This window comes from Ranitomeya imitator, chromosome 1, assembly GCF_032444005.1.
Source record: "Ranitomeya imitator isolate aRanImi1 chromosome 1, aRanImi1.pri, whole genome shotgun sequence".
NCBI classification, from domain to species: Eukaryota; Metazoa; Chordata; class Amphibia; order Anura; family Dendrobatidae; genus Ranitomeya; species Ranitomeya imitator.
In genome coordinates this window covers 599,738,926-599,759,764 of record NC_091282.1, presented here as the reverse complement: position 1 = coordinate 599,759,764, position 20,839 = coordinate 599,738,926, and the positions used below count along the sequence as shown (strand labels likewise).

Here is a 20,839-nt window from a genome sequence, read left to right as displayed (position 1 = left end):
TGTCAGGCGAATAAATACACTTCCGCTGAGCCATAATGCTAATTTTGGGAAACACGGTTGAATATGACGAGCTAACACAAACTGAGATGAAAAAGTGTGAACAGGCGAGAACCGAGATAAAACAATTCAATCAAGCCCGAGCATGTCAGAGCATGCTCGTTCAGCTTGCAACATGTTAATGCTGGTTTCATTAGCTCACTCTGAAAGTTCTTTTCTTTGAAAGTTATATTTTTTTGGCATTGTATATCTTCAATGCATTGATGTGAATTAATTAATAGTAATTTTGACTTTCAAAACCCTAAGATAAAAAAAATACCAAAAATTGAGAAAAATATACTAAATTTGAAGAGAATTTTGCATTTTGTGGCAAATCCTGACGTCCAGAATTTTTTTCAATATTTTTTTCGTTTTCAGCACACCAAAATACATGGAAATTAGATGAAAATAATCAAACAGCTTTTTAAACGCAGACCTGTGTAATTATTAACGCCGCCATCGCTACAAAGCCTCACAAATGCACAGGACACCACCAGCTCCGATTTGATAATTACTAACGGGTCCGGAGCCAACCCAGATTAGTAGCGTAATTCACTTCAGAAGATGTGACTGTACGTTATAGAGCAAGGAGACAAAGCTAGTAATTTTATATTTTTACTCCAAAAAAGTAGGCAGTGTTTACAGAAGTATAAAAAGATATTATAAAGACAAGTCTCGTACGTACAGTGCAATTACAAATAAAATGGGATTAAAGTTGAAGAGAACACTTACATTTCATTAGGTCATTTCATCTCATGGCTGACCGTGTGCTGTGGGGGATGGGCAACACATCTAAATGCATATCACACCTCTGTATAGCAGCTAGACCCCGGACAAAAGACACTGGAAGACCACTGCTTCACTCACATATTTCCCAGCTTAAAACCAAGGCACTTCCTCTGTGGTGACCACACTCAGAGCTGAATCCTCCCCTTTCTTAGAGCTGTGACAAAATCATTTTTATACATAGCTCGTTGTATGAACCTCTTATACGAACGACACAATGATCACGATGATCACCATGTCGGGGGAATCGTTTAAGTGTAAACATTGTGGAGAAACCCACTCCTTGCACTCATTGGGTTTAGCTCCTAACGATTTCCGTGAGCTACAGATCTCTCGATGGACATCCGGAATATATAATCATTATATCTCTAGCCCTGATCGGTGCCAGTATATCTAACTTTACAAGAACAAAGAATCCCATGCTTGCTGAGGGGTTTTACACAGAGTCTGGCTTTCGCAGCTCAAAGCCATAAAAATTCCTGAGGGAGGGGGGAAGAAGTATAGGATTACACATGAAGGCATAGTGAGAAGGAGAAAATCTGTTTTTTTCCTCAGGCGAAGGGGGGCTGTCATCACCCACAGGCAAGTGTCTGCAAAGCCATTGGCCTTTTTGGTATATACTCAAAACATGGCATATTCATTTTATTGTGCCAAAATGTAAGTTTACTTTCATCTTTAATCCTTATTTTGTGATCGATCTGTACATATGATAATTGTCTCATTTTGGTAATATTGTTTTATATACTTTTGTTAACACAGCCTAATGTTTTTGGGAGTAAAACCTATAATATTTACTAATCTCGTCCTCCTTGCTCTAAAGCGTACCTCCAGCGTACTCTGAAGTAAATTACGCTACTGATTGGGTTGGCTCCTGACCCGCAAATAGTCATAGGAATAGGAGCTGGTGGCAGTAGATCGTATGGAGCTGGTTGGGTAACACTGGCAGTGACGGAATGGGGTTTATAAGTGTGTTGCTTGGCTGCAGCTGGGAATAATTATATCATCCTCACGAAAGCATGTCCAATAGCCAGTACACAAGCAGGCAGCCTTTCTGGCGACTAATTATCCTAGGTGCAGTTCCCTGGCTGACCTTAGGGTAGAGAGGCACCAGAGAGCTGCAAGTTTCAAACCGGAACTGGGAAGTGGGATATAAATAAATCACTGCAGTTCATGACAATGACATTCTCTGTGCTGCTGTGACCTTGCTCCTTCCTTGTTGTGTATGACATCCTCTGTGATGCTATGACCCTGATCCATCCATGCTGTGTGTGACATCCTTTGAGCTGCTATGACCCTGCTCCTTCCATACTGTGCACGACATCCTCTGTGCTGCTGTGACCGTTCTTCCATACTGGGTATGGCATCCTCTGTGCTGCTGTGACTATGGTCTTAACATACTCTGTATGACATCATCTGTGCTGCTGTGACTCTGGTCCTTCCATGCTGTGTATTACATCTGTGCTGCTGTGATCCTGCTCCTTCCATGCTGTGTGTATGACATCCTCTGTGCTGCTGTGACCCTGCTCCTTCCATGCTGTGCATTACATCTTCTGTGCTGCTGTCATCCTACTTCCATGCTGTGTGTATGACCTCCTGTGTGCTGCTATGACTCCGCTCCTTCCAACCTGTGTATAATATCCTCTGTGCTGCTGTTACCCTGCTCCTTATATACTGTGTATTACATCTTCTATGCTGCTGTGACCCTGCTCCTTCCGCACTCTGTATGACTTCCTCTGTGCTTCTGTGACTCTGCTCCTTCCATGCTGTGTGTTACATCCTCTGTGCGGCTGTCATCCTGCTACTTCCATGCTGTGTGTGACCTCATCTGTGCTGCTTTGACCCTGCTCCTTCCATGTTGTGTATGACATCCTTTGTGCTGCTGTGACCCTGCTCCTTCCATGCTGTGCATAACATCCTCTATGCTGCTGTGACTCAGCTCCTTCCATTCCGTGTATGACATCCCCTGTGCTGCTGTGACCCTGCTCCTTCCATGCTGTGTATGACATCCCCTGTGCTGCTGTGACCCTGCTCCTTCCATGCTATGTATGACATCCTCTGCGCAGCTGTGACCCTGCTACTTACATGAAGTGTATGACATCCTCTGTGCTACTGTCACCCTGCTCCTTCCATGCTGGGTATGACCTCCTCTGTGCTCCTGTGACCCTGCTCCTTGCATGTTGTGTATGACATGTTCTGTGCTGCTGTGACCCTGCTCCTTTCATGTTGTGTATGACATCCTTTGTGCTGCTGTGACCCTGCTCCTTCCATGCTGTGCATAACATCCTCTATGCTGCTGTGACTCAGCTCCTTCCATTCCGTGTATGACATCCCCTGTGCTGCTGTGACCCTGCTCCTTCCATGCTAAGTATTGCATCCCCTGTGCTGCTGTGATCCTGCTCCTTCCATGCTGTGTATGACATCCTCTGCGCTGCTGTGACCCTGCTACTTACATGAAGTGTATGACATCCTCTGTGCTGCTGTGACCCTGCTCCTTCCACGCTGTTTGTATGACATCCTCTGTGCTGCTGTGACCCTTCTCCTTCCATGCTGTGTATGACATCCTCTGCGCTGCTCTGACCCTGCTACCTCCATGAAGTGTATGACATCCTCTATGCTTATCTGACCCTGTTCCTTCCATGCTGTATGACATCCTCTGTGCTGCTGTGACCATGCTCCTTTCAAGCTGTATGACATCCTCTGTGCTGCTGTGACCCTGCTCCTTCCATGCTGTGTTTGACATCCTCTGTGCTACTGTCACCCTGCTCCTTCCATGCTGGGTATGACCTCCTCTGTGCTCCTGTGACCCTGCTCCTTGCATGTTGTGTATGACATGTTCTGTGCTGCTGTTACACAGCACGGAAGGAGCAGGGTCACAGCAGCACAGGGGATGTCATACACAGCATGGAAGGAACAGAGTATGATATCCTCTGTGTTGCTGTGACCCTGCTCCTTTTATGCTGTGTATGACATCCTCTGTGCTGCTGTGACCCTACTCATTCCACGCTGTGTGTGGCAACTTCTGTACTACTGTGAACTTTCTTCCGATCTGTGTGACATCCTATGTGCTGCTGTGACCTTGCTCCTTCCATGCTGTACATGACATTAACTGTGCTGCTGTGACCCTGCTCCTTTCATGTTGTATATGGTATATTCTGCTGCTGTGACCTTGCTCTTTCAACAATACATAAGTATAAGAATTAATGTACATTATGTCTGAATTCCTCTGTGCTGCTGTCAGGTTATAAAGGAAAAATACATCTCTCATTCACTTCATCAAATTTATTTAATTTAGCCAGATATAAATTAAATAATTGAAAATAATGGTCAATAAATAAGAAATAAGTTATCGTTATATAATGGCCATGGACCTGTCTGATATAGCCCCTCCCCCCACATTTATATTAAAATACCCTCTCCCCCTCCCACAAACAGAAATCTCTGGATTTAACATTAAAACTGCAGCGACTTTTCTCTTGTGTACATGTCCTGAAAGTTTCGGATTTTGTAAACATTTACCTTTCTGTGTGAGTGCCGCTAATTGGACATCCTCAACCTTTTGATATGTAGATTATGATTGGTCCACTCTAGGGGTGAGAACGTCACTCCTCGATTAGTCACAGATGACACAAAATGTAAAGATGTATTATCTCTTCTGTGTGCGGTGTCCTGCAGGGGCGGGGAGTCGGTGGACGCTGCTGTCGTAACCACATTAATAGGGTTATCCCTGGCCTGTACCTGTCATGGCAGCATTTGGTGCTATTTTCTTGGAGTGGCGGGCATATTGAACCTACATAACGGTATATTTCTGGATTTGCTTACAGGGGCTGCCCAAAATTGGAAAAAAAATCCTAAGTTTCTTGCCCCACCACCTTTTTTGTCCCAAACTACAAGCAAGAGAGGCGCTGTTTCTAGTTGTAGACAATACCGCAGCCTTCTTTCTAACCATGGACATCCCCTTGAAGTAGACTGTGCCTTATAATACACGGAATGATTCACAAATTGTACATAAGTACAAATCAATGGTGGGAGGGGTGTTTATAAAAGTGGAAATAACTAAACAGCAAAAAGTGCCCATGATATGTGTCCCCCAAGATGGTGGCTGTGCAATTGTTCAATTAGAAAACACCTCAGTCCTGGGTTGAGACAAGGCTGCAGTCTGATTAGGTTTGTATATTACTCCAGTGAGGTTTCTGTCTTCGGCCAGCCTCCATTTTGGGGTGCTCAGTGTGAGACAAATTTTCCCACCCCTGACAGAGAGTCCCGTCAACAGTGCTGCCCCTCTGGAGCTGATGGCTACACACTAACTGAAATATAACATTAGGTGTCTAAAGGAGAAATTCCACAAGGAAATAAACTCCTCCCATGAGGAACCACATGAGCAGAAGCTCTTCCTATGGGGAAATGTTGTGAAGGTAAACCCTCCTCTTAAGGGTCTAAAAGTGGATTACTAGTCATGTAATTCCAGTGCACAGAGAAAGAAAGTAGCCTTGGTAGGGGTCACCTAGGGTACAGCCTCTCCTTTTGGTGCCACCTCTAAGGTGACTAACCTTTTGGAGGGCGACAAGGAGGATGACTCTACTACTTCTGCTTTTAAGCTACACAGTAAGTGGCTCACCTTGTCCACCCTGGACCACATAGAATGGTAACTTTGCATTTGTATGAAGACAACTTCTTATTTGGAGGAATAGCATCTCTTTCCAGGTCCCAGAAAATAAAAGCTTTCCTCGTGAGGTACCACGGCGAGGATAGAGGCCACAACAGAATGGTGCTACTCTTAGGGTGTAGATCAAAATGTATCTCCCACTTGAAAGGGACACATTGAAATTGGTTCCTCCTCTGTGGGACCACATAACAGGTAGTGCCTCCTCAGAAGGGCCACATCCATGGCAGTTTTTCTGAAAGTCAGTGTAGGCTCCCCTTCACACATCCATTTTTCTGTGTCTGCATGCAGTCTGTATTTTTAGGGCCACAATTACTGACACATGCATATCCATTGTATTCAATGGTGATGCGCACATGTCAGGTTTCTCACCGTGTGTCCGTGTGACAAACCCACAGACATGTATTTTATCAGCAGCACTCATAAAATGTGTGCAGCACACGTGCACACTGATGACACATGGATCACATCCATGTCTCATCAGTGTGACACGTGCTGGCGCCGTGGAACAACCTCTCATTATTGTTTCCTGGTTGTACTGAAATCAGCATAACCAGGAGATTATGATGGGAGTTATATTCAGCATATGCTGTGTACATTCTGTGTAAAATAAAGAATTCAATTAGAAAAAAAAACGGCTTTGGCTCCCGCTTAATTTTCATAGCCTGCAACGGCCGGGGGCTGACGTTAATAATCTGGGATAAAGGCTAATGTTGGTAGTCTGGGGGACAACAATATCTTTGACCCCTTCTCAGGCTATTAATATCAACCCACAGATATCTATTTAGCCTTTGCTGGTTTTGAATTTATAGGGGGACCGTATGTCAATTTTTTCTGGGGTCCACAGTAAATTCAACAGGAAAGGTTAAGCAAACAGCTGTCAGCTGATATTAACAGCCTGCGAATCTTTTGGGATATTGTCCTCTGTTATGCAGTGACCCCTGTTACAGCAAGGGGGCATTGTATGTTCCCCATAGAATACGCACAGAGGCATATTGAGGCCACGGGAATGCATGGCAGTCGCAGGTGTAACTATGATGGTGAGACAGTGACTGGTGTCATTGTGAATGGCCGGTATGTGTCGCAGAGAAGGAGAATGTCCTCTACGATGTAAGCCAGTAATGTTGCTCTGGAACCTGTAGTCCCACAAGTGTTTGTGTAGTTGTAAAGGGAGACTTACAGGGTTAGTCGGAGAGCTGGGCGGGTCTGGCCAACCATACACACCTCTCACCTATGGAGATGGCTACTGTGATATAATGTGACCTGGATGGCCTGTGTGTTGGAATGTCCTGGGAGTAGGACTGGATTCCTGAAGAGCACATGGAGAGGCAATGGACTTGAAGGGCTGTGTGTTGGGTGGTCCCATGATGCACGGACGTCCTGAATAGCACATAGAGAGGCCGTAGACCTGGATGGCCTCTGTGTTAGAAGGTCCTGTTAGTAGGACTGGATTCCCGAAGAGCACAGGGTGAGGCCATGGTCCTGCAGAGCCTGTGACGGCTACTGTGTTGGGGAAGCTACCGTCCTTCTGTGGGTCTCGAACTGTCGGGTGGCCAGGTGAGCAAGACACGGTCCCAGATGGTGATCCCAGTTAGGCAGCTTCCCTGGGAGTGAGGACTGACGAGGAGTCAGAGTGTGGAGCAGGAGCTCCTGTAAGATAAAGGGGGTTATGGGCAGACAAGTATCTGCCAGTGGAACAGACTGTTAGTGTCTATGATGTTCCATAGAAGTTAATGAACTGTGTGGTCTCCCACGGTAACTGGACGGAGTGAGGTCCGGCGTGTTTAGAGACTGCAACTTAATGTTGTGTTAAGTGAATAGAGACATTGATATAGCGCATGGACACCTCCTAGTCAGAGGAGGACTGGCGGGTGTAGTATCTGGAAAGTGAAGGAAGTCGTATACTATGAAGTGCTATGAACTATATGTGTGAGGTTTAACATGGTGGTTTATGAGTCCTAAATAAACTGCATGGACTGTTTTGTGAGAAAAACGTGCCTGTGTGACCGAATCTCGTTGCTAAGTGAGTGTCCACCAACACATGCAATAAGCACTATCTTACACCTCTTTCTCAGAATATTAACATCAGCTGTAGGATTTCCCTCTGCTAGTCATGAAAATGGCACGGGAGCCCATACAGTTTTTTAATTTAATTCTTAATTTTAGACATGCGATACACAGCTGCTGAGTACAACTTCCATAATTGTTGCCTTGTTGCGCTGATATGAGCACGACCAGGAGACAATGATGAGAGTGGCGTTCTAACGTCAGCACCTCAGATCAGCGCAAACGGACACACTGATGTCACATACGTCCATACAGGTGGCAGACAAACACAGATCTTACCATTAATGTTTTTTTCCTGTAGTGGAATCACCAGGATGTGTGAAGGAGGCTATATAGCATGTAGTCATCTAAGGCTCCACCTCCAGGGGGACCACACAGAAGGTAGTCCTCTGAAGCTCTGCCTAATGGGCTGCTTCTCCTCTGAGGCTCAACCTACTTGACAACTCCTCCTCAACCTACTTGTCTAACAGGTAGCTGTTCCAAAGGACCACACGAAAGGTAGTCCTCTGAGGCTCCGCCTAACGGGAAGCTCCTTCTTCAAGGGGCCAAACAGTAGGGAGTCCTCTGAGGCATCTGCCTAACAGGCGGCTCCTCCTTCAAGGGGCCACACAGAAAGTAGTCCTATGAGACTCCGTCTTATAGGCAGATCCTCCTTCAAGGAGCCACAAAGATGGAAACCTTTGCGGATCTGCCTAATGGGCAACTTCTCCAAGGAGCCACATAGAAAATAGTTCTCGGAGGCTCCGCCTAATAGGTAGCTCCCCCTCTGATGCTCTGTCTAATAGGCAGCTCCTCCTCTGATAGTCCGGGTAATGGGCAGCTCAATAGCAGCTCCACCTCTGAGGCTCTGCCTAATACGCGGCTCTTCCTCTGAGGCACGCCCTCTGAGGATCCTTTAAATAGGCAGCTCCCACTCTGAGGCTCCGCTTAATAGGCAGCTCCCACTCTGAGGCTCCATCTAATAGGTAGCTTCTCCTTTTGAGGCTCCACCTAATAGGCAGCTGCTCCTCTGAGGGAGGCCATATCAATGGTAGTTCCCCTGAAGGTCTGTCTAAACAGGTAGCTACTCCAAGGGGCCACACAGAAGGTCGTCCTGTGAGGGTACAGAATGCACTGTCAGGGGGCAATTCCCACAATGCCCCTCCACATGTCTTACACAATCTCTACTGACTAAAATGCAATATTGATGCATTTTTGCCCTCAGGCCCCTAGGGACTGCACATTCCTGTAGGAAGGGTCGTGTTTGCTTGGCTGTACCATCTGCCAGTCCTGATGGGAACTCATCGCTCAGTGAGTGCCAGGGGTAATAGGATATTGCACTGCTGCCCTGATGCTCTGTATGTACACAGCAGCTCTGCCTACTAGACGAGCAGCGCCGCCACCTCCTGATAGCCGAGCCGCTATAAATATTCACTCTCTCATATAATGCCATGTCTTTAAAAAACAAAACCTATTTGCAGAAGGAATGATGAGCGAAATCAGAAGAAAAGCCGCAATCTAAACACAACATTATCACCGCCGATACCTGTGCCGCACACCCGCTGCCACCGTGGCAGCCGCTACGGCACAAATTTTTTTTTTCCCCAAAATTTTGCCCAAGTTAAAAAATAAATCCCGTGCCCACTAGTGAGGCTGGACGCGGCAAGTCTACCCTGTCCGCTCCGGAGAGTGTGCAGATCCAGGAATGTTCCACTTCTCCACCTTAGAGGTCCTTGCTGGTTAAGAGTTGGGAGATTATCAGATTCAGCTGTTTAGCGGTTTCCCCTGAAGTAATTGTCCATCTTTGTCCAGCAGCAGAGAAAGGTTGAAGTCCTTTGCGAGGTGTGGAAAGAGAAAGCGGAGAGTGAGGGGCTGGACCTAGGAACCCCTTCATCTCCAAAATCCGGTGCACCCACTGAAAAGAAAAGCAAACACACAGTCAATGCATGGGCTCTGGCCGCAGAGCGTGTGGACCCTTCACCATCGGGGACGTCAGAGGCCAAAGAACAGTACGGGTCTCGCGGGAAATCTTGACCCACAACTATCTCTCCAGGTCTCATAACTCTGGGAACCTGCTCCATCTCATCATAGTGCAGCCTGGGCAGAGTGGTGGTCTCAGCTGGTACAGAGGAGCCCCCTCATTTTGTCTCTCCTCTATGGATTGGGCTGGATTCAGCTAGCTCTTAGGAGCATCATCAAGAAGAACCGCATGTTTGAGAAGATGGAGATCGTGGTCTGGAGGGTTCAGGGCAAGACTTGTCATGTTCTTCCCTTCCTCTAGTACCAGTAGCTCTGACCACCACCTTGCCCAGCATCTGCTGCAGACTGTCCCTGCTAAGGCTTTTCTCAGGGCCCAATTCCATCCTTGCTTCCTCCGAGCAGCGAGTTTTGGATTATTGCTGGGCCATGCCAGTCAAACATGGTTGCACCACCAAATGAGAGATCACAGCCATAAGATCAAGCAGATTCTGGGACCACAGACAGAGACCGATGGAGAGACAAGAGGATGGGTGAGGGGTCATGTCCCAATGTCTCGTGCACGGGAGTGGAGGTGATTATGGATGACACTGGGGTGTACATGGACAGGGTCTCCAAGTGGATACTCTCTAGCTGCTGCATAAACTACAACTCCCAGCATGCCCGCTACATGTCACACATCCTAGATGGTTCATGCAATGTCATGGTGACTAAAAGCTCCTCCCATTAAAGGGTAACTCCACTCATTCCCCTGCGGAATTTGGCAATGCCCACGTGTCAGGTGGATCCACAAGGACTGTAAGGGTGACTACTGCCCGCCTTATTGGAATGCCCTTCTATGCAACCAGCTGTCTTACAGGAACGGAACCCCTGAGATGTGGAGGCAGACAGGAGACAGCAATGGAAGATGGAGTCAGCATAAGCAGAATTTATTAATGCACAGACCACATCGAGTATTGCCAAGACTTTACATCAGCACACCAGGGGCCACACAAAGATGGTGGGAGGGGAGCATCAGTAATCAGTCGCATGGGAGCAGTCCTCGTACAAGTCACAATGACGGCAGGTGACCCCTTTTATCAAAAACAGCCACAAGATGACAAAGAGCAGAGACCCATGCCCACCCCCATGAGGTCAGACTCCATAATATTAACCAAATGTAGGCTTGCGAGTTCGGGGTAACATATCCTATATCCAGGTGGAGTTATGAGTCCAACATCCTGGCTCGTGTCCGTATGACAACACTGCCTGTGCCCCGAGTTATCAGAGGGACACAGCAATAAATCACAAAAAAAAGAAAGAAAAAAAACTGATTTCCTTACATCCATAACACTGATATACCAGGAAGTGTTGGCATGGGGGCACAGACAGAGTTGCTCTTCCAGCAGGACACTGATAATTTCACTTGGAAATCTACTAGATCTTCAGGCTAATCTCCGTCAAGGACATGTATAAATCTGACGACTTACTGACTTGTTTAAATGTTCCCATTCTAATGTGGAAAATCACAAATTAGTTGATGACTAAATCAATTTACAAGGTAACAACTATGAGACTTGCTGCCATAATGTGACATACTACGAGGGAAAACACTGGAACAAGTCATGGCATCAGTGATGATAAGAGGTGATCAATCATCACTCATTTTTGTGCTCTTCTCATATTGTGAAAGTGTTGCAAAAGGTTGTCACCCGCAAACATCGCCCTCTACAGCCTAGAGAGACAATCAATATTACATAGCACGTCAACTCCAGATTTCACAGCACTCCATGCATCCTATATAAAACATAGATCTCCCCTACAGTCGTTCCTCATGGGCGGGGTTTGAGGGAGAAAGGGGAGGCAAAATACAACACAGTCATTCCAATGGATGCAACTTACAAGGGGCGGTTCTACGAGTCCCAGGGCAGCCAATGGACGCTAGGTCAAAGCGACAGAGTTGTCTCATGATTTGATTGGACCCTGGCACATGGTTGGCGGATTACAAGTGGCAGAAAAAGAGAAGCTGATTTTTTGTCATGTGGTTAATATATGTATATATATTATGTTAGTAAATCTTTAAACTTTTACTTGAAATGTTTTATTTTATTTGTAAATTAATTTTATACACAAATTAAGTCTGATGTAGGAACAGATCACTGTGATCCGATTGGATCCGCTACTCTGCAACAATATAATGTGGGGATGATGAAGGTGCAGCATTAGATGATGATCTGTGGAGAGTTACTCAGCCATAGTCTAGGTGAATAGATGAAATTTCTAGGTTACTGGGTAATAGTAATCTACAGATCTCATCCGATCTATTAATCTTCTAGATCTAGACCATGGCTAAGGAGTTACAGTTTGATTACTTTGCTATGGTCTATTTCAGTAGGCCAAATTACAACTTTAGATGACTGATCTAGATTAATAGATAACATGTGATCTTTGCCATGGTCTAGATAAACAGATTATACAAGATCGGTAGATTACTGTGCTATAATAAAGAAAAGCAGACCAAGGAACTTTACAGATGGCCATATAATGGATCATTGTTGGGTTTCTGCCAAACGAACCTACAGCCAACTCACCCATACAAGTGAGCATTCGGTCAGCTGGCAGAGAGGACAAGGCTGCCGTAACTGCTGACAATGGAAAATCTCTGCAGAAAACAAAAGGGTCAGGCATAAAAGATCCAGCTGTCCGATCCTTGCAGACATCATCTTTCAGGGTGGAGTCATCAGATGGTCATCTGGTCCCACTGACGGTGGGTGCCTTCATGTAAAATGAATGGGGGCCTGAGATCACTGGATCATGTTGCCCTAATGCTAAGTATTATGGGCAGGTGGGATCACCTTGCTCTACTATGGCATCACAATAATAAATTATAATAAAGCAATATAATAATATATAAATATATTAATGCAAGCTCATCATTACTGGATGCCGAAGCCGCCTTTTTTCACAAAATTACTATGTCCTATGTATATTGGATTACCGGGATCACTAGTTTACCAGGTTGTATTCTAGATCTCTAGGATTAGCAGCAATCCCTAGATTACCAGGGATCACTATATTACCTTTTTGTGTTCTTGATGTATAGGCTTACCAGGGATCATTAGATTACACTGTCATATTCTAGATGTATAGGAATAGCAGCGATCTCTAGATTGCCATGCTGAATTCTAGATGTATGAGATTAGCTGGAATCCCCAAATTACTCTATTATATACTAGATGTATGAGATGACCTGGGATCACTAGATTACTACGTAATATTGTCATGTATAGGATTACAGAGGATCATAAGATCTCCATGTTGTATTCTAGATGTATAAAATTATCAGGGATCACTAGATTAAAATGTAATATTGTCATGTATAGGATTACCGGGTATCACTAGAGTATCATCTTGAATTCTAGATGTAAGAGATTATCTGGGATCACCAGATTGCTGTGTCACATTCTGATAGATTACTGGGGATCACTAGATTTCCATCTTGCATTCTAGATGTATACGATTAGCTTGGATCACTAGATTACCATGTAGTATTCTCATGTATAAAATTACCCGGGGCTCAATAGTTTCCATTTTGTATTCTAGATGTATGAGAATAGCTGGGATCACTAGATTACTATGTAATATTCTAATGTATAGGATTATCGGGGATGACTAGATTTCCATCTTGCATAATAGATGTAGGAGATTAGCTTGGATCACTAGATTACTATCACGGTTCTACCCCTCAGGGTGTCTGGGATGAAGTTACTGACAGTTCGGCCGTCCAATCTGGTATAGGGGTGTGCTGAAGCTGTCAATACTGTGATTGACAGCTTGGCCATCCAATCTAGTACAGGGGCATGCTGAGCTATCAGTGTGTTGGTTGACAGCTCGACTATCCAATCTGAGACTGTGAGGCATCAGCTGTCTTATGTGTTTTTTATTCCACTTAATGGCCATGTTTCTTAACTGAGCTGAGTTTCCCAGAACACTGCCAGAGGTACATTGATTTTGTGAGGTTTGTGCTGTGCTCCCTGTGCCTTGAGTTCTATATGTTTATTCTGCTGCCTGACCTTGGACTTTGTTCTGACTACCCGTCTGTTTAACTCCTTCAGCTCTGGCCCCTACGTTTTTCTTTTTTCGCCAGTATGGATCCTGTTCACACGCTTTGTGACCAAGTGGCGAATTTGATGCAGAGGACTCAGGATCTGGCAAAGGATTGCCAGAGTCTGGAGTTATCTTAATATCAGTTGCAGAGTCAGATAAATAATTTGATGAAGACCTCCCATAGCCCCCCACTGTCGGCAGTGGCTGTGACATCAGTACCCTCTGATGTTCAGTTGGTCTCTCCCGAACCTGTCATATCCCTCCCTGATACATTTTCGGGAGAGAAAGACCAGTTTAGCGTATTCAGAGTAGGGTATTTTTTACCCTGCGCCCCCGGTCGTCAGGGAAGGAGTTCCAGAGGGTGGGAATAATCATGTTCCTACTGTGAGGGGGTCCTCAGACCTGGGCATTTTCTTTGTCCCCACAAGCCCCAGAACGGTTTTCTGTTGATATTTTTTTTTTCAGTTTAGGTCTGATATATGACGAACCTGACAGAATCCAGGTCGCTGAGGCTAAGATCATGAACCTTGCACAGGGGGGTCACACAGCTGAGGACTATGGTACTGAGTTCCGTCAGTGGCCCACCGAAGTTCTATGGAACGATGCTGCTCTCAGGAGCAGTTCCAAAGAGGCCTTTGCCAGACACTCAAGGATGCTCTGGTCCTCCATTAAGCCCCTTGATCTCTGATGGAGGACATGACTCAGGCCATACGAATGGACCGCAGAATTCGTGAGAGACATGCTGAACAGAAGGCCACATGTTATACTTCCCTGGAGCAGGTCCATTTACTCGAGGTTAGAATTGCCAGTCTTCGTGTTGCGGAGAGAAGACGTAGACAAGATTTCGGACTCTGTCTATACTGTGGTCTCTCTGGACATTTTGTTAAGAATTCCCCAACTCGTCCTCAAGCCACTAAACCACTGGGAGAACATCTGAGTCTGGGTGATGACCCAGACTCCCAGGTACCTTTTTCTTCCTCTGACAAAAGTACTGATTAATACGATGATTTCCTTCGAGAGCAAGGTGTTATCAACATTGGCATTCATTGACTGTGGGTCTGCTGCTTACTTTATTGATTTGGGACTGGTTCTGAAGTTAGGGTTAGGGACAGTTAGTTTAGAAAGACCCATTCAAATCATCGCCCTTGACAAGACACTGTTAGCTCACAATTTGGTCAAGAGAGCAATGGTGGATTTCACTCTCCAAGTGGGAGCATTCCACTCTGAATCCATCTCCTGTTTTGTTTTGGATAATTTACCTGCTATTATTGATTGGTGTCAGAAGTAGATTGTGAAATGGAGCCCCAATTGTTACAAGAAATGTCTAAAAAATGTACAAATATGCTCCACTAGTCTGGAGGATCTTCCGGAGTACCTGAAAGACTTCGGAGATGTGTTCTCGGAAAAAAAAGGTGGAGATCCCTATATAATCAGCTTCTGGGGGCCAGGATGTTTTCTAAACTTGATTTTAGAGGGGTTTACAATTTGATACACATCCTGAAGGGTGATGAGTGGAAAACAGTGTTTTTAACATCGGAGGGTCTGTTTGAAAACCTTGTCATGCCTTTCGGATTATCTAATGCACCTGCTGTGTTTAAAAATTTTATGAATGACATTTTCTCTGATTGAATTGGAAGATTTGTTGTAATATACCTTCATGACATTTTCATTTTCTCGCCAGACATGGACACTCACCAGAAACATGTCTGTGTGGTGTTACAGAGACTGAGGGAAATGTGTTTTTTCTGTTCAGGAAATCTCTTTCTTAGGGTATATCTTATCAGCAGAAGAGTTTAAGATGGACCCTGGGAGGTGCAGCCCATAATTGATTGGGTTCAACCTCGTGATCTTAAGGCTTTGCAGTGTTTTCTGGGATTCACCAACTATTATAGAAAATTTATCAAGGGGTTTTCACAAATTGCTAAACCACTTACTGACCTTAAGGTACCGTCACATTTAGCGACGCTGCAGCGATCTAGACAACGATCCCAATAGCTGCAGCGTCGCTGTGTGGTCGCTGTAGAGCTGTCACACAGAGAGCTCTCCAGCGACCAGCTATGCGAAGTCCCCTGGTAACCAGGGTAAACATCAGGTTACTAAGCGCAGGGCCGCGCTTAGTAACCCGATGTTTACCCTGGTTACCAGCGTAAACGTAAAAAACAAACAAACACTACATACTTACATTCCGGTGTCTGTCCCCCGGCGCTGTGCTTCTCTGCACTGACTGTGAGCGCCAGCCGGAAAGCACAGCGGTGACGTCACCGCTGTGCTCTGCTTTCCGGACGGCGCTTACACAGTGCAGAGAAGCACAGCGCCGGGGGACAGACACCGGAATGTAAGTATGTAGTGTTTTTTTTTTTTTACGTTTACGCTGGTAACCAGGGTAAACATCGGGTTACTAAGCGCGGCCATGCGCTTAGTAACCCGATGTTTACCCTGGTTACCAGTGAAGACATCGCTAAATCGGCGTCACACACGCCGATTCAGCGATGTCTGCGGGAGTCCAGCGACGAAATAAAGTTCTGGACTTTCTGCTCCGACCAACGATGGCACAGCAGGATCCTGATCGCTGCTGCCTGTCAAACTGAACGATATCGCTAGCCAGGACGCTGCAACGTCACGGATCGCTAGCGATATCGTTCAGTGTGACGGTACCTTTACACGTAAGGGGGCGAATCTCAAGGTTTGGTCGCTGGGTGCTATAAGGGCTTTTGAAAGATTAAAAGTGTGTTTTATGTCTGCACCCATTCTGATCCAACCTGATCTCCAAGAACCGTTCATTGTGGAAGTGGATGCTTTGTAGATTGGAGTGGGAACTTATCGCAGGGGCACAAGAGTCTGACTAACCTGCGTTCATGTGCTTTTCTTTCTAAAAAAAATTTCACCGGCAGAGAGAAATTATGATGTTAGGAATCGGGAGTTACTTGCTGTGAAATTGGCCTTTGAGGAATCGAGGCATTTTTGGAGGGGGCGGTTCATCCAGTTACGGTGATCACGGATCACAAGAATTTTTGGTTTACATTGAATCAGCTAAAAGGTTAACTCCTAGACAGGCCAGATGGTCCTTGTTTTTCTCTCAATTTAATTTCTCTACTACATTCAGGCCAGGGTCTAAGAATGTGAAAGCTGACGCCTTATCTCGTAGTCTAGATTTCATTTCTCCTCCAGAATCTCCATCCTCCATTATTCTTCAGAGTATTGTGGTGTCAATGGTAACCTCGGAGCTGGAAGAGGAGATTCGTAAAGCCAAGTCGTTGGCTCCTTCTACTTCCCCAGGGTCCAAATTATTTGTGCCCGAGTACCTAAGATTGCGGGGTGTTACAGGAATTTCATGATTCCATTTTAAGTGGTCATCCTGAGGTTATTGCCACAAGAAAAGCCATCTCTAGACTTTTTTTGTAGCATGCGCCAAAGTCAGTCATAGCCGGCCGGCTGGGGAATTTGTTATGAAAGGCAATTCAGAATCACAATGGACATGGAGGTCAGAGCACATACAGTGAACTGACAATAACCCAAAATAATAGAACGAGCTCTGAGACGTGGGAACTCTGCAGACCGCAATCCCTAAGCCTATCAAACCACACTAAAGGTAGCCGTGGAGCGCTCCTGACCAGAACCTAGGCGCCTCGTCACAGCCTGAGAAACTAGCTAATCCTGAAGATAGAAAAATAAGCCTACCTTGCCTCAGAGAAATTCCCCAAAGGAAAAGGCAGCCCCCCACATATAATGACTGTGAGTAAGATGAAAACACAAACATAGAGATGAAACAGATTTAGCAAAGTGAGGCCCGACTAGCTGAACAGAACGAGGGTAGGGAAGATAACTTTGCGGTCAGCACAAAAACCTATAAAAAAACCACGCAGAGGGGACAAAAAGACCCTCCGCACCGACTAACGGTACGGAGGTGGTCCCTCTGCGTCTCAGAGCTTCCAGCAGGCGAGAAAAACCAATAAAGCAAGCTGGACAGAAAAATAGCAACAAAATAACATAAGCAAAACTTAGCTTTGCAGAGCAGCAGGCCACAGGAATGATCCAGGGAAAAAACAAGTCCCACACTGAAACATTGACAGGAAGCATAGATCAAAGCATCAGGTGGAGTTAAGTAGAGAAGAAGCTAACGAGCTCACCAGATCACCTGAGGGAGGAAACTCAGAAGCTGCAGTACCACTTTCCTCCACAAACAGAAGATCCCAGAGAGAATCAGCCGAAGTACCACTTGTGACCACAGGAGTGAACTCTGCCACAGAATTCACAACAGTACCCCCCCCTTGAGGAGGGGTCACCGAACCCTCACCAGAGCCCCCAGGCCGACCAGGATGAGCCACATGAAAGGCACGAACAAGATCGGGAGCATGGACATCAGAGGCAAAAACCCAGGAATTATCCTCCTGAGCATAACCCTTCCATTTAACCAGATACTGGAGTTTCCGTCTTGAAACACGAGAATCCAAAATCTTCTCCACAATATACTCCAATTCCCCCTCCACCAAAACTGGGGCAGGAGGCTCAACAGATGGAACCATAGGTGCCACGTATCTCCGCAACAATGACCTATGGAATACGTTATGTATGGAAAAAGAATCTGGAAGGGTCAGACGAAAAGACACAGGATTAAGAACCTCAGAAATCCTATACGGACCAATAAAACGAGGTTTAAACTTAGGAGAGGAAACCTTCATAGGAATATGACGAGAAGATAACCAAACCAGATCCCCAACACGAAGTCGGGGACCCACACGGCGTCTGCGATTAGCGAAAAGTTGAGCCTTCTCCTGGGACAAGGTCAAATTGTCCACTACCTGAGTCCAAATCTGCTGCAACCTGTCCACCACAGTATCCACACCAGGACAGTCCGAAGACTCAACCTGTCCAGAAGAGAAACGAGGATGGAACCCAGAATTGCAGAAAAACGGTGAAACCAAGGTAGCCGAGCTGGCCCGATTATTAAGGGCGAACTCAGCCAAAGGCAAAAAGGACACCCAGTCATCCTGATCAGCAGAAACAAAGCACCTCAGATATGTTTCCAAGGTCTGATTGGTTCGCTCGGTCTGGCCATTAGTCTGAGGATGGAAAGCCGAGGAAAAAGACAAGTCAATGCCCATCCTACCACAAAAGGCTTGCCAAAACCTCGAAACAAACTGGGAAACTCTGTCAGAAACAATATTCTCTGGAATGCCATGCAAACGAACCACATGCTGGAAGAACAAAGGCACCAAATCAGAGGAGGAAGGCAATTTAGACAAGGGTACCAGATGGACCATCTTAGAAAAGCGATCACAGACCACCCAAATGACTGACATCTTTTGAGAAACGGGAAGGTCAGAAATAAAATCCATAGAGATATGTGTCCAAGGCCTCTTCGGGACCGGCAAGGGCAAAAGCAACCCACTGGCACGAGAACAGCAGGGCTTAGCCCGAGCACAAATCCCACAGGACTGCACAAAAGCACGCACATCCCGCGACAGAGAGGGCCACCAAAAGAATCTAGCCACTAACTCTCTGGTACCAAAGATTCCAGGATGACCAGCCAACACCGAACAATGAAGTTCAGAGATAACTCTATTCGTCCACCTATCAGGGACAAACAGTTTCTCCGCTGGGCAACGATCAGGTTTATTAGCCTGAAATTTTTACAGCACCCGCCGCAAATCAGGGGAGATGGCAGACACAATTACTCCTTCCTTGAGGATACCCGCCGGCTCAGATAAACCCGGAGAGTCGGGTACAAAACTCCTAGACAGAGCATCCGCCTTCACATTTTTAGAGCCCGGAAGGTACGAAATCACAAAGTCAAAACGGGCAAAAAACAACGACCAACGAGATTGTCTAGGATTCAAGCGCTTGGCAGACTCGAGATAAGTCAAGTTCTTATGATCAGTCAATACCACCACGCGATGCTTAGCTCCTTCAAGCCAATGACGCCACTCCTCGAATGCCCACTTCATGGCCAGCAACTCTCGGTTGCCCACATCATAATTACGCTCAGCAGGCGAACACTTCCTGGAAAAGAAAGCGCATGGTTTCATCACTGAGCAACCAGAACCTCTCTGCGACAAAACAGCCCCTGCTCCAATCTCAGAAGCATCAACCTCGACCTGGAACGGAAGAGAAACATCTGGTTGACACAACACAGGGGCAGAAGAAAAACGACGCTTCAACTCTTGAAAAGCTTCCACAGCAGCAGAAGACCAATTGACCACATCAGCACCTTTCTTGGTCAAATCGGTCAACGGTTTAGCAATACTAGAAAAATTGCAGATGAAGCGACGATAAAAATTAGCAAAGCCCAGGAACTTTTGCAGACTTTTCAGAGATGTCGGCTGAGTCCAATCATGGATGGCCTGGACCTTAACAGGATCCATCTCGATAGTAGAAGGGGAAAAGATGAACCCCAAAAATGAAACCTTCTGCACACCAAAGAGACACTTTCATCCCTTCACAAACAAAGAATTAGCACGCAGGACCTGAAAAACCGTTCTGACCTGCTTCACATGAGACTCCCAATCATCCGACAAGATCAAAATGTCATCCAAGTACACAATCAGGAATTTATCCAGGTACTCTCGGAAGATGTCATGCATTAAGGACTGAAACATTGATGGAGCATTGGCAAGTCCGAACGGCATCACGAGATACTCAAAATGACCCTCGGGCGTATTAAATGCAGTTTTCCACTCATCACCTTGCTTAATTCGCACCAGATTATACGCACCACGAAGATCTATCTTTGTGAACCAACTAGCCCCCTTAATCCGGGCAAACAGATCAGATAACAATGGCAAGGGGTACTGAAATTTAACCGTGATCTTATTAAGAAGGCGGTAATCTATACAAGGTCTCAGCGAACCATCCTTCTTGGCTACAAAAAAGAACCCTGCTCCTAATGGCGACGATGACGGGCGAATATGCCCCTTCTCCAGGGATTCCTTCACATAACTGCGCATAGCGGTGTGCTCAGGCATGGACAAATTAAACAATCGACCTTTTGGGAATTTACTACCAGGAATCAAATCGATAGCACAATCACAATCCCTATGCGGAGGTAGGGTATTGGACTTGGGCTCATCAAATACATCCCGGTAATCAGACAAGAACTCTGGGACCTCAGAAGGAGTGGATGACGAAATTGACAGAAATGGAACATCACCATGTACCCCCTGACAACCCCAGCTGGACACCGACATGGATTTCCAATCTAATACTGGATTATGGGCTTGTAGCCATGGCAACCCCAACACGACCACATCA

The 20,839-nt window shown here is 45.9% G+C and overlaps 1 protein-coding gene across 4 annotated transcripts in view; it reads right to left on the bottom strand.

Annotated features, from left to right (window-relative positions):
• Positions 1–4,088: 4,088 nt before the first annotated feature.
• Positions 4,089–20,839, bottom strand: part of LOC138681076 (CUGBP Elav-like family member 3-A) — a 236,133-nt gene continuing 219,382 nt past the window's right edge. For 3 of the 4 annotated variants that reach the window (XM_069768320.1, XM_069768328.1, XM_069768335.1), the window contains exon 13: positions 4,089–9,443. The gene's annotated coding sequence lies outside the window, so the exon portion shown is untranslated. The remainder of the gene's footprint in view (positions 9,444–20,839) is intronic. The other variant, XM_069768313.1, reaches the window with a different exon arrangement.